Here is a 17,710-nt window from a genome sequence, read left to right as displayed (position 1 = left end):
GGAGTTCCAAACTTTGCGGCCTTGACACTGAATTTTTCATTTACATATATCCAGAGTTAGTAGTAGTTAGTTGGTAGTACCCGTGGCATGATGGTTAGTGCGTTGGACTGTCATGCCAGAGGTCTTGGGTTCGATCCCTGCCTATGCCATCTAAAGTCTTTTCACGGGTACTGCCTCTTGCGAGGAATTGACAAATTTTCCAAGAGTAACTCTTGTCATGAAAAAGTGCTTTCTCAAATTAGCCGTTCGGATTCGGCATATAAACTGTAAACTGTAGGTCCCCTCCATTCCTGACAACATTACTCGCACACAGGAATTGTTGAGAGTTGTAAGTCACTAGGCCCTGGTTCTTCATGGACTGTTGCGCCACCCAATTTATTTTTTTTATATCCAGAGTTATGGTACTTACAAATAAAATACTTTCTACAATTCTATTACAAATTCAAATTTGGAATAATAGATAATGTTTTTTTTTTCAGAAGTGTCAATTATAAAAAATGTTTTTTACATTATTCGAAAGAAGATTTTCTGGCATTATACTTTAGTTAGGTCCTCCCAATTCCTTAATTGTCAAAAAGCTCAAAATTGGTCACAGAGCCCAAAAAGTTAAACAAAAACATCTTCAAAAAACTTAAAGCGAAAGTCGAAAGTCAAAAGCCAAAAAAAATTGTATGGGTGCCAGTGTTAGTTTTGATCTTAAAAAAATGAAAAAAACGCCTAACGCCGCCTAATCTGCTAACTGCCAAGTTTGAACCCAATCGACGTAATGTTTTAGGCTGTAAGAGCGTTGACAGACAGACAAAAGAGACCGGACGGAATCGCGGGACCCACTTTTTCGATTTCTCTACCACCGTAATATCATGTTTGATTAAAATCTCGAGTTCGAAATTTTGCACGAATGCAAAACTTGCCATATAGTTTCTATATGTCGCAAGTAAAAATCAGTGAACTATGTATGGGAATCCCTGTTTGGGCTCACTATAGGATTTTAAGTAGATTAGAAATTGGTTGTATGCAAAGTTTCTTTGCATTCAAAGGGTGCGAGCACTGTGAGAAAGCAACCATTTCGTTTTAGTTCACTTGTTCTTATTTCGCTTTCTGAATGTGAATTAAACCTAAACATATTTGTTACTCTTTCTTTACGTTCGGAGTTTTTGGGCGATCTGACATTTTTTCATTTAATGTTTGCCTTTGGACGAAAAAAATTCAAACCCAAAAGCTCATAGTGCCAAAAAAAAACAAAAATTTTGTCAGAATGCCCAAATGTTCACACATGACATCTTATGAGAGAAATGTCAAAAAATCATTTCTGGCGTTATAAGATTTTAAAATTGATTTAGGCAAAATACGTCCTTGATTTTGGGCTTTGTGGCATTTTGTTCTAAAAAAATTTTTGGGCGTGTGACATTTTTAAGATCTTGGCGTCATTTTATTTGGCAATCATACCGAAAGCTTCTTTTTATTTGGTATTTCATAAAAACCAAAAATGTTTTATTGTAATATTCCCCAAATTGTGCAAAAAACAAAATGTTAATAGAATTGTTTTGAGCCCAACTACTTTTTAAACTCGGACGATGAAAAGACCTAACGCCGCCGACCGCCACGACTGACACGTACGTAGTCTAATCTGGAGGTTGAATTGTCGATTACATTTTTTAAAATTTATTGACGTATGTCGATAATAATGCGGCCTCTAAGTGGTCAATCGTTTCTAGCTTATCAGCCTAAACTAGCGAGTTCACGATCCTTGAGGCCAATTCACGTCTCCGTAAAGCGAATATATGAGGCTACCAAAGATTTCCTGTGGATGTAAAAGTATATCAACATACACTAGATAATTATTATCACTCCAAATACGACAATTATAGTACCCGTGGCATGATGGTTAGTGCGTTGGACTGTCATGCAAGGGGTCTAGGTTTCAATCCCTGCCTGTGCCACCTTAATTTAAAAAAAAAAAAATAATTTTCGCGAGTACTGCCTCTTACGAGGAATTGACAAATCCTTCAAGAGTAATTCTTGTCATGAAAAAGTGCTTTCTCAAAACTAGCCGTTCGGACTCGGCCTTAAATTGTAGGTCCCTTCCATTCCTGACAACAGTACTCGCACACAGGAATGGTTGAGAGTTGTAAGTCACTAGGCCCTGGTTCACAACGGACTGTTGCGCCACCCCATTTGATTTGAAATACGACAATTTTGTTTACCAAAACTGAGCGTCCTCGTTAAAAAAGGTTCGCTTATTGAAGTTTTGAGCCCTTTTGCCGAATCTTCAATTTTAAAAGGCTAAACCCAACTAAATTAAATAACCTAACAGACGCCAGTTAAAATAGTGTCGTTTACTTAAAGTTCAACACCTCTAAAAAAAACACCATTTACAATCATTTCCATTTAATACATTAGAGAAACATAACTCACAAAACATCCTATGAACTAAGCTTATATACAGGGTTTTATTTAAACAACTTTTCGCTCATTACTGTGAGACGCTTATTTCGCGTTGAATATGGTTTACACGACTTAAGTCAGTGTCCAAGTGCTCCTTTAACAAAGAAATGGGCGAAGAAGTTCGAAGAGACGGGATCTACACTAAATGTGAAACAAACCGACGGCCCGCGGACTTCTCGGAGTGAAGAGAACGTGCGGCAAGTTTCTGCTTCTGTTCGATGTGATCCATATTTATCGACGCGTAAACGTTCGGCTGAATTAGGATTATCCCGCACATCATTACGCCGTATTTTGAAATTAGATTTGAAATTAATGATTTAAATTTGCGTAAGTCATATGACGAAACAATGTTAACTCGATTCAGTAATTTTGACAGAATCTAATTCTCTGACGAAGCCCATTTCCACCTATATAGACATGTAAACAAACAGATTTGCAGGTATTGGAGCAGCGAAAATCCTAAAGCTTAACATGAGAGGCCACTTTACTCTCCTAAGGTAACTGTATGGGCTGCAATTTCAGCAAAAAGAATCATCGGACCTTACTTTTTTGAAGATTCTCGAAGCCGTTCAGTTACTGTTAATTCTACCGAGTATGTGAAAATGTTACGGGAGTTCTTAGCACCGATGCTACTGGAATTTGCTGGCTATAATCGTAACACACGGTTTTAACAAGATGGAGCCACATGTCACACATCGAACGAGTCCTTGCCGGTGGTCAAAGAAATGTTTCCGGAAAAGCTGACTTCCAGACGAGGTGACATCCCATGGCCACCCAGAAGTCCAGATCTATAGCCAGCAGACTTTTTTTGATGGGGTTATTTAAAGAGTCGTGTCTACGATTTTTTTAATTGTTAACTAATTCATGGCCCACCCTGTAGAAACACTAAGACACGTTTTTATAAGCAACGCACAGCAGTCGCAGTTTCATGCTGAAAACTTCAATTACCCTCTTTATTTATTAAGAAGAATTATTGAAGTGTGGCCATTATCCTAAAATTAACTGGAAACATATATTTTCTAGCTTGACCCTTTTCTTTATTATTTTTCACAACGTTAGGTATTTCAATTCAAATTCTTTAAGAAATTGATTATAATTTACGGTATTTACCATTATCGTTGAAATCAATCGTAAGCTAGTAAAATATTTGTTGGCATAATGAAAACAACTCTAAAAAGTTCCCACCACTCAATCCACTTGTCACAACTAACCGGAACTTAAGTTCCCATTTTTACTACCAATTCTTTAAATACACATAAAATCACGTGAGTTTATGTTATGACACCACTTTGTTTAATAAACTTAAAGTTCATAGTAGAGAGAAAAAAAAATGTAAACAAATATCATATGGTAACTTATTTCATTCGGAACATTGCCAAGAAAATAGGAATAGTTATGGTTGGTCGGTATACTTATGCACATATTTAGATTGATAAAAAGAAAACGTCTTATCTCTACGAGTAGTTCCTTATCAGAAACCTCGTTTTTAAAATAGTGATTGGACTTATAAAAAGCAAAAACAACTCGGCTGACTTACTGTACTTATTTTTAAAAGTCGATAAACCGCAACAAGAAATTAAAAGAAAATACGAAAAGTATAGGCGCAGCCAAACGATCGAAGGAGAAAATCTCCACGATTTCCATATTCCACATGGTAGACAGACCACAGATAATTCAAAGGGAAAATTTACGACCAGGGAAATTTTCTTTGGAACAGAAGCTTGATTTTTGTTTTCTTTAGTTTGATTACGTTGACATCGTTTTGCTGTTGCCCGTACTAAGGCAGTCTACTTAGAAAGTCTCAAGTAGGTACGTGCGGAAGGCTACATACTTTATCGAATACCTCGTCACCATCACCGCATCGCGCCCCCTCCCTGCGCCCCTGCGGCATTGATGACCTGAATTTTTCTCACATAACATGTTTAAAAAAAATATATATATAGCAGACTAATATAATACAAAAAAAAACAAACAAAAATAATAACAACAACAAGAAAAGTCTTAGGAATGTTGTTACACTAGGCAAAGAATAGACAGACCGACCGTGTACTTATGAATGGGAATAAGAAAACCAACAACAACAGCAAAATAACACACACATTTTTGTCACTCACGCTTCATTAATGATTTGATTAAAAGAGAGAGACACTTATCAACCCAACAGACTAGAAATCTTTAAGAAGCAAGAAGAAAATGGATGAATATAATTTAGCAAAAGATGAAGTTGAAATAAGATAAAACGTCCTTTTTTAATATCAAATTATTTATTCACCTACATATTAATGCTCTGTGCTTAATTACTTTCCTTATGGGAATAAATTTGGTTGTATACAGATGTTTGTGTCAAGGAAAATTTAACGAAAATCTGAAAATTGATTTTTTTTTGTTGTTGAAGAGCATCGACAACCTTGATGTGGTTAAGTACTTTTTTAAGATGATAAGAATTCCAATGTAAGGTCTGTCTATTGATTTTTGTATGTGATTATGTGGAATACATAAAATTCTAATGAATTCTGGTTAATGTGATGGATACATTTTCAAAACCAATGAGTTGACCTTGTCCAAAGAATAATTCAATTTATAATACTAAATACTGTGACTGGTGGTTTTTTCGAGTAATCAATATTGAGACTGGATTTTAAACGGTTCTTTGTGCATAAACATTTTTGAAAACTAAAATTAATACTAATTTCAAGATTTACCATCAAATTTATTTTTTATTTAATTATTCGTCATCTTAAAAACTCTTAGTCAAATAGCACTTACATATGTCTACAAAAATATAAAAAAAAAATGCGAAGCTTCCAAAAGTTTAATATTTTCTTTTTAATAAAATCAATTTTGTTAGGAAATAAGTGATAACCAAGTGGTTAATTGTTAGCTTACGTCTACCGATAGATGATACAGCTTAACCTTATTGGAGTTGACTCTTAAGATTTAAGGAAATGCATACTGGTTGAAGTTCAAGATCAGCTCGATCAACAAGTGTCCACAAAAAATGTATTATAAGAAGAATGGTATTTCTTGGTTAATGAAGTAATTAAATATAAAAATATATATACTTAACCTCCCGCAAAAGATTTAAATAATTTGAAATTTGTTGATTAGTTAAACATTTATTTAGTGTTAAAAGCGTTCTGGGCTAAATAAGGAGGTGAGTCGGCAGTTGGTGTTAGATTAAGTAAACTAAGAAGCATATTAACACCAAAATGTCCTTTAGACGAACGCCCCCTAACAATTCCCAACACAAAAGAAATAATGCTGATAATTCAGCAAAGAGGCAGCATAGAGACTTAACTCCATCTCCCTTATCATCGATGGGCAATTCATCGTTATCGGATTCGTCGAGAATGGTGGTCGGGAATTTGGCAGTTGACGATCTAAGATTATTAATCGAATCTTCCGTGTCGTCGCTATTTGATAATAAACTGAAAAACATGGCAACGAAGGCGGACATTGGGGGTTTTAGCACTGAATTGTATCAGCTTCAACAAAGTAACAAATCGCTGCAAACACAGCTGGAAAACATGCAGACACGATGTTCGACCTTGGAGCGACAGGTGGAGATGCACGAAAAAAAGTCCAAGGAGCAGAATGTAATTGTTCACTTGCCAAAACAAAATAGTGTTAGCGCCATTGAAAAAACGAAATCTCTTTGTCTTGAAATGTTACTGTCTGACAATGTTGACAAAATCCGAAGTGTACGCGAGCTCCACTCGAATGGAAATGTTGCAAATATTATTGTGGATGATGCAATTCAATTGCTAAGGACTAGGGCAAATTTTGTCGGCTGTAAACTGTATGATTTTATGATGTCGAATGAAAATCCGAACGTTCTCTTAGAAGGCGACTTTAACAGTAGATGTGGGAATGAAACCGGATTAGTAAATGAATTGGCTGGAATAATTCCAAAGATGAAACGAGTAATGCTAGAGGAAAGGGATTACTTGACCGATGTGACACCTTTGGACTGCGAATTGTGAACAGCATTAGAAAGACCTTTGTAAACAAAAACGAAACCAATATTTTATAGAAGAGTCTAGGAGGTTGTCACACTGTAAGAATGCTATAGATTTTTGGAGTCTGTTAAAGGTCTTGAATGTAAATAAGTTTAAGATTCACCGAAATCTAACATCGACTGCGCTCTGTCAACATTTCAAAGAACTCTTAAATCCCCCGTCCAGCTCCGTAAATATATCGTATGCTGAACCTAAATTCGACAATATTCTCTTAGATGCGCCAATAACACAAGAGGAGATAAGACGCACTTTAAAAACCTTAAAAGATGGCAAAGCGGCAGGCACCGACAGAATACCGGCTGAGTTTTATAAATACGGAAAATCGGAACTTATTAAAAAACTTTATATTTCATTCAACCAAATCCTGGAACATGGTATTATACCGCAAGAGTTTAAAGAGGCCTTAATTTTTCCGATTCACAAAAAAGGAAGTACACAAAATCCAGAGAACTACCTTGGGATAAGCTCTCTTAATGCATCATATAAAATATTTTCGTCAATTTTGCCTCAACGACTCAATGAGTGGATAAACGAAAACGGGTTTTGAAAAGAATTTCAAGCTGGTTTTAGGCCTGGTTACTCTACGATCGATCACATCTTTGTTCTAAAAAGTATCGCCGAAACTTTTCTTCAAAACGGGAAAAAACTGTACAGCTTTTTCGTAGATTTTAAAGCAGCTTTTGACGCTGTGGATAGGCGAGCGCCTATCTTCAAACTCTATGCACTGGGGATGTCTTCAAAGTTTGGAAAAGTCTTACAAAATCTGTATAACGAAACAAAGGCAGCTGTTTGGAATGGAGAGGAATTTTCGGAATAGTTTCAAACGGAATCAGGTGTTCGACAGGGCTGTACGCTGAGCCCTCTTCTATTAGCTCTTTGTATAGATGATTTCAAATCAAATGGGGTGGCGCAACAGTCCGTTGTGAACCAGGGCCTAGTGACTTACAACTCTCAACCATTCCTGTGTGCGAGTACTGTTGTCAGGAATGGAAGGGACCTACAATTTAAGGCCGAATCCGAACGGCTAATTTGAGAAAGCACTTTTTCATGACAAGAATTACTCTTGAAGGATTTGTCAATTCCTCGCAAGAGGTAGTACCCGCGAAAATTAATTTTTTAAATTAAGGTGGCACAGGCAGGGATTGAACCCAAGACCCCTTGCATGACAGTCCAACGCACTAACCATCATGCCACGGGTACTAGATGATTTAACAGATTATATTTCTGAAGGAGTTAAGTTTGCGGGGACCCCTATAAAGGCTCTTTTCTACGCTGACGACATAGTACTTCTATTAGCAGCACCATAAACGCTTCAGTTGATGATCAACCAACTATATAGGTACTGTACTACGTGGAAACTCCAAGTGAACCTTTACAAATCGAAAATACTGGTCTTCAGAAGTGGAGGTGGAAGAAATAGTCAGAATGAAAGATGGTTCTTTAATTCAATACCTATTGAGGTTGTAAATGAGTTTATATACCTAGGAGTATGTTTTAAAAAAAACTTAGGTATGGAAAAACATCTTATTGAAAAACTCTCTAAGGCCAAGAGTGCGATTGGAGCTACATGGAAAAAGTGTTTTGTCAACAAAAGTATTGCGCATAGCTGTAAGTTTCGTGTATTTGAAGCAGTGTTGGAATCATTACTATTTTATGCATCGCAAGTATGGGGTTTCAAACAACACGATTGCGTAGAAAAGTTGCTGAGATTTTTTATCAGAGGATATTTCACCTGCCGTCCAACACACCAAACTATGTAGTTGCATTAGAAACTGGTCTCTCACCACTCTTTATTCAGACGCTGAAAAGTCAGGTAGACTATGTTATAAAAGTTCTACATATGAATAATGATAAGACTTCCAAAGAAAGCAGCTTTACACGTAACCAGCCGAAGTCTCAGTATGAGGAATGGAAGGAGCTCACGCAATGGTGTGGTATCGAACTGAGCTTATTGCCTTCGTTGACGAGAAGCTTGGCTAAAATAAAGGGTTATAGTGAGTGTGGTCAATCAATTCATCAAATTTCAAACAAAAATTAACCGCAGCCGCAAAATTATTTCCTCATTCTTACGACATGAGCATAGCTATGGAAAAAATATGAAGGGCCGGCCATCTTCTGTCATTACAGCAGCTGACAAGCGAATTATTTTGAGGCACGTGTCCAATTCACACGAATCTGCAGCCAAGATTAAAGAAAAAACGGTGTTAAAACATGCGTGCGGACTGTGAAAAGAATTATTTCCAATGCTGAACATTCAAAGAGTCTTAAAATAAATAAAAAAAAAAACCTTTTAATCAACTTCGAAAGACGCAACACCTCGATTTCTGCAGAGCGCATATGTATGTCCTGGACGAAGGAGTGGCAGCTTGTTGTCTTTTCAGACGAGAAAGAAAAATTTTGAGGGTACAGATGGTTATGCTTACTACTTTCATGATCTTCGAAAGGAATAGCATACTTTAGATCAAGTCCACAGCTATGCTGGTGGTGTCATGGTATGGGGAGCTATAACGTACTATGGTGTACTAAGAGCGGAGTTCCCTGCAATCAAGGATATTTTTGGGCCCTTAGATTGGAAGTTTTAACACGATAACACTCATATCCCCACCTCTAAGGTCAAAGGCTCAAAAAAGTACCCTTACTGATATGGCCGCCATACTCACCCGACCTTAACATAATAGAAAAAGTTTGGGGGTGCCTATCACGCATGGTATACGAGTCTGGAAGGCTCTTGACGCTACTTCGACTCAATGGTCAAATCCTATCATTTTCTTCCAGTGCAAAATATTTGGGAGTTATACTCGACTCTAAATTAAACTGGAAACTAAATATTGAAGTAGGGGTTAAGAAGGCCTGTGTTGCCTTCTACGCCTGCAGCAAAAAGTGAATGCGACCATTGTATTTGCATCTCGATGGCTGTGTTCGTTGAGTAGTTGTGCATTTTAAATCATGTGTTTTCCATTAGGGAAAAAAATCAATCTATTACTGTTGATATTATTTAGTTTTGTTAGTGAAAATGGACTAACTGGGCTTATTGTGCAACAGAAAACAAAAGAAAAGATAATTAAGTTTATCTATGTTTCCACCAAAGATTTATCTCAGTTTAGATTAAATAATTCTTCATGGTGTTTCCACCACCAAAAAGTGGGGACAGTGGAAGATGATTTTATGGACGTACTTGTACGTCCAATCTTAACATATGGTTCGATTGTGTGGTGGCCTGCTCTTAGCAAAGCCTATAATATTAATAAGCTAAAGAAGGTTCAGAGAACAGCTTGCGTGGGCACTACAGGGGCCATGTGTACTTGCCCAACGGACGCCTTAAACGTTATTTTGGATCTTCTACCAATCGACCTTTTTATTAAATACATAGTTTCCTGAAGCGCTATTAGGCTGAAGGAATCAAACAGCTGGTTGTCAAAACTTTATGGTCACAGCAACACAACAAAATTGATTCCCTCAGATATTATCTCGGTAGACACTGACTACTGCACTCCTACTTTGAGCCTTAGTAAGGGTTTTAAGGTTATTTTCCCATACAGTGAAGATTGGGAGAATGACATCGTGTCGATAGGTTTCGACACAACCATCTTTACTTACGGCTCAAAGATGGAGTGCGGAGTTGGTTCTGGAATCCTTTCTGAGTCCCTAAATGTAGCTAAATCCTTTAGGCTTCCTGACTTTGCTAGCGTTTTTCAGACTGAACTGCTGGCAATAAGAGAGGCATGTAAGATACTTAAACAAAGCCCAAACCATAACCGAAATGCGGCTATCTTCACAGACAGTCAGGCAGCTAACAAAGCCATTAACTTAGCCACATCCACATCAAATTGTTTCAGCAATGTCGCGATGAGCTTGCGAACCTGAATATTAACCTCGGTGTCACCCTGATCTGGGTTCCGGGCCAAAATGGTATCGTGGGAAATTAACGGGCTGACGAGCTAGCCAGGCAAAGATCGGCCCTTCATAGCTCACTTGCGGAAATGGTTAACATTCCTCTTGGTGCTATGAAGGGTAAAATCTTTTCTATCTACCAAACTGAATCAAAACCAAGGTGGAGCATTTTACCCTACTGCATTATATCTAGGAAGATATGGCCCACCTATAATAAAACCCATACAAACTATCTTCTATGCAGGCCAAGGCAAGACATAGCCAGGATTGTTGCGGTTTGTACCGGACATTGGCCTATAGGAGTTCATGCAGAGAAGTTGGGTATCTCTTACAACACCTTTTGCCGTAGTTGTAGTGACCAAAGAGAAAGTGAAACCATAATCCATTTCCTCTGCAAATTTCCTGCTTTGGCAGACACCAGAATGAAATGCTTTGGAAAAGCATTCTTTCAAGAACTCGATGAGCTATCTGAGACAAAGATTAGAGACCTAATGTTTTTTCTCAATGCGACAAAATGGCTCTAACATAATCGCTATGAAGCTTCTCTATCAATCTATCCCTTTCAATCAAAGGTCAAACGAGTTTTTGGTATCAAAACGGCGCACTACAGCGCTAATTGGATCTCAGGCCAGGTTGCCTTGAGATCGCCATTTCTACCTACCTACCTAAGAGAGTTGATAATAGAGAGAAGAAGAGCTCGAAAAAAATGGCAAAATACTATATTTCCAGATGATAAAACAACGTTTAACCATATAAGCAACAATCTTAAAAACCAAATTTACAAATTCAAAAATGATTCACTCAGCACATTCCTTAGGAATTTAACGACTGATGCTTCAACCGATTTTTCACTATGAAAAGCAGCCAAGCGCCTGGAAAGACCACACTTACTAAACTCGCCTTTGAAATCTCAAGATGGGAAATGGATGTGATGTGGATGCGAATGTCTTTAAGAAATACTTATCAAACGTGACTGAAAATAACTTACAGTTTGTTTATAAGATAGATGAAAGCGAAATACCAATTGTAAGACTTAAAGAAATAAAAAATATGTGTTTACATCAACTACCAAATAAAAAATCACCAGGTTACGATCTAATTACTGCTCAGGTTATGAAAGAAATGCCATTGAAAGCCTTCATAAAACTCCAATACATTATAAATGCATGCCTTAAGCACCGGTATATCCCGCACCATTGGAAAATTGCTGAATTAATTGTCCAAAGCAAGGTAAACCACCTACAGCAGTGACGGCTTACAGAACAGTATCGCTTATACCAATTATGGCAAAAGTTTTTGAAAAACTCCTTCTGAAGAGACTTAGCAAAATCATAGAAGAAAGAAGGTTAATCCCAAACCATCAGTTTGGCTTTAGAAATAAACATTCCACGATAGACCAAGTTCATAGAATATCGGATGTAATAGAAAAAGCATTAAAAGAAAAACAAGTATGCTCTGCTATTTTCTTAGATGTTTCTCAAGCTTTTGACAAGGTTTGGCATGAGGGACTTGAGTACAAACTGCAAAGGGATATTCCCAGGCAGTACTTTGAAATATTAAAATCGAACATCTCAGACCGATTGCTTAGAGTAAGGTACGATCAAGAATACTCGGAATTGTAGAAAATAGAAGCCGGTGTACCACAAGGAAGTGTCCTAGGTCCTACCCTGTATTTACTATACACAAGGGATATTCCAGTTGGTAATCACACCATTATGGCTACTTTTGCAGATGATACCGCAATTTTGGTACCCGACAAATATGTCTCTAAGGCAGCAGTAAAACTACAAAATGCCGTCGACACAGTGAGAGCTTCGACCGAAAAATGGCGTATCAAACTCAATGAAACAAAATCTTCACATATAAACTTTACAAATAAAAAGATAAACAATATTCCAATATTCATTAATAATCAAGCTGTACCTGACGCCAATACGGTCAAATACCTTGGCATAATTTTGGTTGAAAGCTAAAGTAGAAAGAGCACATCAAAAAGAAAAGAGAAGAACTAAACTTGAAATATAGAAAAATGTACAAAACAAAATAATGCTGTATAATCAAGTACTAAAGCCTGTTTGGACCTATGGAATCCAATTCTGGGGCTTTACAAAAAAAACAAATACCGAAATCATCCAAAAATTCCAAAACAAATACCGTACATAAGAAATACCGATCTACATCGTGACTTACAAATAGTCTTTTGAAGATTTCCTCCTGTCAAAAAAAAAAGAAAAGTTCTTCATTGTTTAACACGAATCAAACTATCTCACTTGCACTTCATACGAAACATCGAAACACCATTTGCATTTTAGAAAGTGCTGTCAAACTTAATCATTTTCAAATCTTCTTGTGTGGTGGAAAAACCATGAAGATTTATTTAATCTAAACTGAGATAAACCTTTGGTGGAAACATATCAAACTTAATTATCTTTTCTATTGTTTTCTCTTGCAAAATAAGCCCAGTTAAACCATTTTCACTAACAAACTAAATAATATCAACAGTAATAGATTCATTTTTTTCCCCAATGGAAAACACATGATTTCAAATGCACAACTACTCAGCGAACACAGCCATCAAGATACAAATGCAATATCAATCGTTGCAACATTTGAGAACGAAGTCAAATAAGATCCATTTGAGATTCCTACAAATCTCAAAAACCCATCTGTAGTAAAATTCTACTTTAACATTTATCGGTAGTATTCATACTGCGGATATTGTTTTTGTTATTCGTGTGAAATCCTACAATTCTATTGATAGATTTTCCAACAAAACACGGGTATTGAATGATTCTAGTATTGTGAATCTGGCAACCTTGTTGATGATGCAATTTCACTTTTTGTTTTTTCTTTTATAACATTGTACCTATCATAAGAAGTTGCAAAAGAAAAAATAACAAGGATGTGCGCAGTTATTTATGTACTTTAGAATGCAGTTGTGTGTCGTTAGGATGAAGATAATAAAAGGTATACCAACCTACTTAAATTATACACAATATATTTATATTCAAACTAGTCATCAATAAGAAAAAAAAAGTAAGTAGGTAAATCTACCTATCTCTTACTTACTCTTAGATACTTAAATATAAGTATAACCGGAGCAATTATTTGTAAGAATAAAAATAAAACTAAACAAAACCATGTGCGCAATAATTATCATTATCAATCAAAAGGGTATGTACCTAGAAGCCGGTAAGATGTCACTTAATAAACATAATAGGTAGATTAAAAAAAACAAGAACATTTTCGTTTTGTTTATACTTTTTGTTTAAATAATTTGTTTTTGTTTAGGTTTAACTTTAAAATTTATGAATGAAGTAATCACTATGACAATGAAAATATAACTTTGAAGCACCCTGTATTCAAACGAGACACTGCCGTTGTGTGCAAGCAAAGAAAAAGGCAACCAAATCATTCGTATTCGTATCATAGTATCATAGCAGCAGCAGCAGCCAGAAGCTAGCAGTGGCAGCAGCAGCAGAAGTTTAATATCTTGTATGAGACTATAGCCGTGCGGTATAATAGCGCATAGTAGACGACCTTTGGAAATATTTTTGATGTTCTTGTTTTTTCCTTCGTATATCCGTCGTCGTTGTCGTCGTCTTCGTCGTTGTTTTTTATTTATTTTTTTTTTCTCACTAACTCTACCATTCCTCACCCCTGTCTCAACACACCTCCTTCCATGACATCGTCGTAGTCGTAGTCGACGCAATTAAAGACACTGTCTCTTCTTTGGATTCAAAGTTATGACTTAAGGAAAAAGGGGGCTCGCACTTGGAAAACAAAATAATACCAATCAACGAATTCACTTAGGAAAATCTCGAAGATGTTTAGTCTCGCGACTCAGTTAAAAAGAAAAGCGAAGGCAACAATTTTCATTATATTTATTTTTTGTTTTTTATGATGGCACATCGCCGCACACAATTGCAATTTTCACAAGCGCAACTAACGATATATTCATGTACAACAAAGCAAATTGCAAATGGAAGAAAACAAGATATAGGTAGGTAGATAGGTACAAAAAGCAAAACCAAAAAAGAAAAAAAAACTTTTGAAAATTTTATTGTAAGAACTCTGAGACTGAGAGTCGAGAGGAAAAATTAAACAAGGACAGTGCACAGTGACAATGCGTTTTCACCTCGAAAATCGAAGAGAATACAATTTAATTTTTGTATTTTCAAAATATTCTTCACGTCCACAAAAAGAGTTCCTATTCTCAAGCCAGAATTCGTTCTTTTCTTTTGTATGTTTCGAGTATTTGGCTTCAAAAAATCCACTAAACACAACTTGAGACAACAAAATACTCTAAAATACTAATTTTCAATAAATTTAAATTAATTTTTTGTCGAAAATTCGGGTGGAAAATCTAGGAAAAGCACTCACCCCTCTATTGTTTTGATATTGGATTTACAGTTCACACACCACACTCCACCCACCGAAACCACCACCCTCACCCACACTTGACACGTCGTCTTATGTTGAGAAGAAAAATAAAATTAAAATACAAAAAGACAAAAAAAAACGTATTGGAACGAGAACGATCGAACAAAACGATAAACGAATAAGAAAAAATGCAATTTTTTCACAACGAAAACGAAGACGATGGAATTTGAGGCCGAGTTTTCGTAGTTGGCTTAACACCTTTTGCTTTGTACATTGAAATAAATTATTTAGAAAACACAAGAATACACTAGACAATACTTTCAAATTGTTTATATTCCGAGTTTCTTGACGTTTTTGTCTGTTTTTTCTTGGTTTTGTAATTTTTGTCTGAATATTTTTGATCAAGGAAAATGAAATACACAACGAAAGTAAAGTCCGAGATGCACGCACAGTCAAATATATTTTATTTTTTTCTTCACTTGAGTTGTGTGAGTGGAATGGATCAGGTGCGGCAACATTTAGAAATCGAATTGGACAATTTGGTTTAAATTTCCCAACTGGAAGGTGGTGGGTTGACAGTTGTGAGTAGGAATTTTTACCAATGAAGGAGTTATACGTTGATAATAATTGTTTTGAGTTTTTTGAGGATTACACGCATGGCTTTTTTTTAATAATAATTTGTGAAATTTAAGAGCTATTTTAGATACAGTTATTCCTATTTTAAATTGATTTTCAATGTTCATTTTTCCACATAAAACACAACCAAAAATTGTTTGATTTTGACATTCATTCTTTATTTTATGCTTCGGTGTTGCCATACTTTATTTTTTTTTTGGGATTTTGTTGAGTTTTCTTAGATTTTATTTTAAAAATTAATTGTAAATTTTAAGAGAATTTCATTTAATTTAAGGCAGTTATTTAAAAAAAAAGAATAAAATAAATCAAAAAAGTGATTTTTTGGATTCTAGTGTTCAAGTACAAATATTAATTTGCATATACCCAACCTCGCACACAAATCAAATCCTACAGTGTGCCAAGAAGGTGGGTTGGAGAGCGGACAGCATTACGCCCGTTATATACCTCGCTGTTAGGGGCCGGTTATAGCTATCAGTAAAATTTGAAACAGGAGGAACCTGAAATGTTTTAATGATAAGCGTTTATAGCAATCAGTAAATTTACGTCATTACATTGTTGTTTTCTTGCGATCATAACATCGAGCTCGAGGCTCAGACAATTTTTTACGGTTCCTTTCATCAGTAAAATTTTTAATGAAATGGAATTTTGTTTGGCTTTAGCTGTTCAGTAAAATGAAATTTTATCATTAAAAAAATTCAAATGTTTTTATAAATTAAATAAAACTCTAAATGCATTGTTTCTTTTTTTAAAAATATACTTGAACATATTATTCATCTTACTGAATCAATCTTTTGCCAAAAATAAATCTGTAACATGTTCAAAAACTAAAAACAAACATTTTACTGATTTTTCAACTTGGGAAAAGAATCGTGCATCGATTATACTTGGCATTCGATTGTTAGGAGGCACAACAAAAGTATTCAAACACAATAACATGAAAGATCTGGACACTGCTGTGCGACAATGTATAATTAATGGTAAAACAGGCAAACCACGGAAAAAAATGTTGATTATTGTCGAAGGTGTTTTCAGTATGGAGGGTTTGACTGTCCGATTGCCTGAGGTTATTGCATTAAAGAAGAAATACAAAGCTTATTTGTATTTGGATGCGGCGCATAGTGTTGAAGTGATGGGACCAAATGGTTGCGGTATTATTGACCATTCTAATGATATTCTAATGGGAACATTTACAAAGGCGGTTAAATTGATGGAATAAGTGATTCAGTTGGCCTAAAGTATTTACGTTAGCCACGAGATCCTAATCAGATTACTTATTAAGTTAAAAGGAATAAATAAATAATACTAAATAAAGGAATAAGGTCATTTTATGATTCGTTAAATACGTATGTCATTTAGTTGATTTATGAGAAGATATAAGTTAAAGTTAGTTACTGAAGATCTACTATATTTCTATTACTAAAAATAAATAATTAAAGTAAAATTAAAAGATGTTTTATTTTCATTCAAAAAATTTAACCTCCATCAAAAATGGCAGTGTTAAAAAGCGAAAGGAAACCAAAAAAAGGAAAAACGCAGTCGTCTAGTAGCCACAATTTTTTGGGGGCATTTTTTTTTCGATATTAGCTTAATTATAGGTTTATTCAGTACCAATTTGTAAAAATCCATTTCCAGAAATTTGTATTGACTTATGATATTAAAAAACAAAAAATATATTTTATATGATTTTGTATTCCAACAATAAATCTACTCTTTTCTTTCATAAGCAAAAGAATAGTACAGATTAGAAACAATTTCGTTTCGTGTATATGAGATAGAAAAAGTGAATAAATGTTTCCTGTGTATTGGTTTATTTCGTTGATTGCTTTTGGAGTTGCTTATGTGCGCGATGTTTGGGCAACTAACGATCAAAGTATTTGGTTTCGAAAAAGATGCATGTGCGCGCCTAGTCTTAAGGGAGATTTTCTACGGAAATATGAATCGACTAGCAGTTCTTATCTAGTATGTCAATACTCAACGTTTCTCGCACTATAAAAAATTGCCACATCTGAGGCTCGGAAAACCCAAGAGGCTGTATCCACATGAAGCGATAGTTCGATTTGTAAGTTGGGGGCAGGTAGCCTAGTTTGAGATGCAAACTGATTGCTTTCTTTGTTGGTAAGGACCAATATGTCAACAATCCAAAAACACCAATATCATCCAAGCCATCCATAAGCTTCAGCTGGAAAGTTCTTTAAAAATTGGAGAGACAAAAATGGACCGCAGCAAAGAGACTCAGTTCAGCAACTCCAATAACTTTATTTTCTATAATCAATGAAAATATTCTTCTCTCTTCTTAATAAAATCATAATACATGGGGAAAAGTTAATTTTGATAAT

At 35.5% G+C, this 17,710-nt stretch overlaps 1 protein-coding gene across 6 annotated transcripts in view; it reads right to left on the bottom strand.

Annotated features, from left to right (window-relative positions):
• Positions 1–15,206, bottom strand: part of LOC129947504 (myotubularin-related protein 4) — a 32,384-nt gene extending 17,178 nt beyond the window's left edge. Inside the window, exon 1 of one of the 6 annotated variants that reach the window (XM_056058090.1) lies at positions 14,739–15,206. The gene's annotated coding sequence lies outside the window, so the exon portion shown is untranslated. Of the gene's footprint in view, positions 1–14,493; positions 14,581–14,738 lie in introns of those variants that run through there. The other 5 variants (XM_056058087.1, XM_056058084.1, XM_056058086.1 and 2 more) reach the window with 5 other exon arrangements.
• Positions 15,207–17,710: the final 2,504 nt, after the last annotated feature.

Source organism: Eupeodes corollae, chromosome 2, assembly GCF_945859685.1.
Source record: "Eupeodes corollae chromosome 2, idEupCoro1.1, whole genome shotgun sequence".
Lineage (NCBI taxonomy): Eukaryota > Metazoa > Arthropoda > Insecta > Diptera > Syrphidae > Eupeodes > Eupeodes corollae.
Note: the sequence above shows the minus strand (reverse complement) of the source record. Positions and strands in the feature narration are given on the sequence as shown.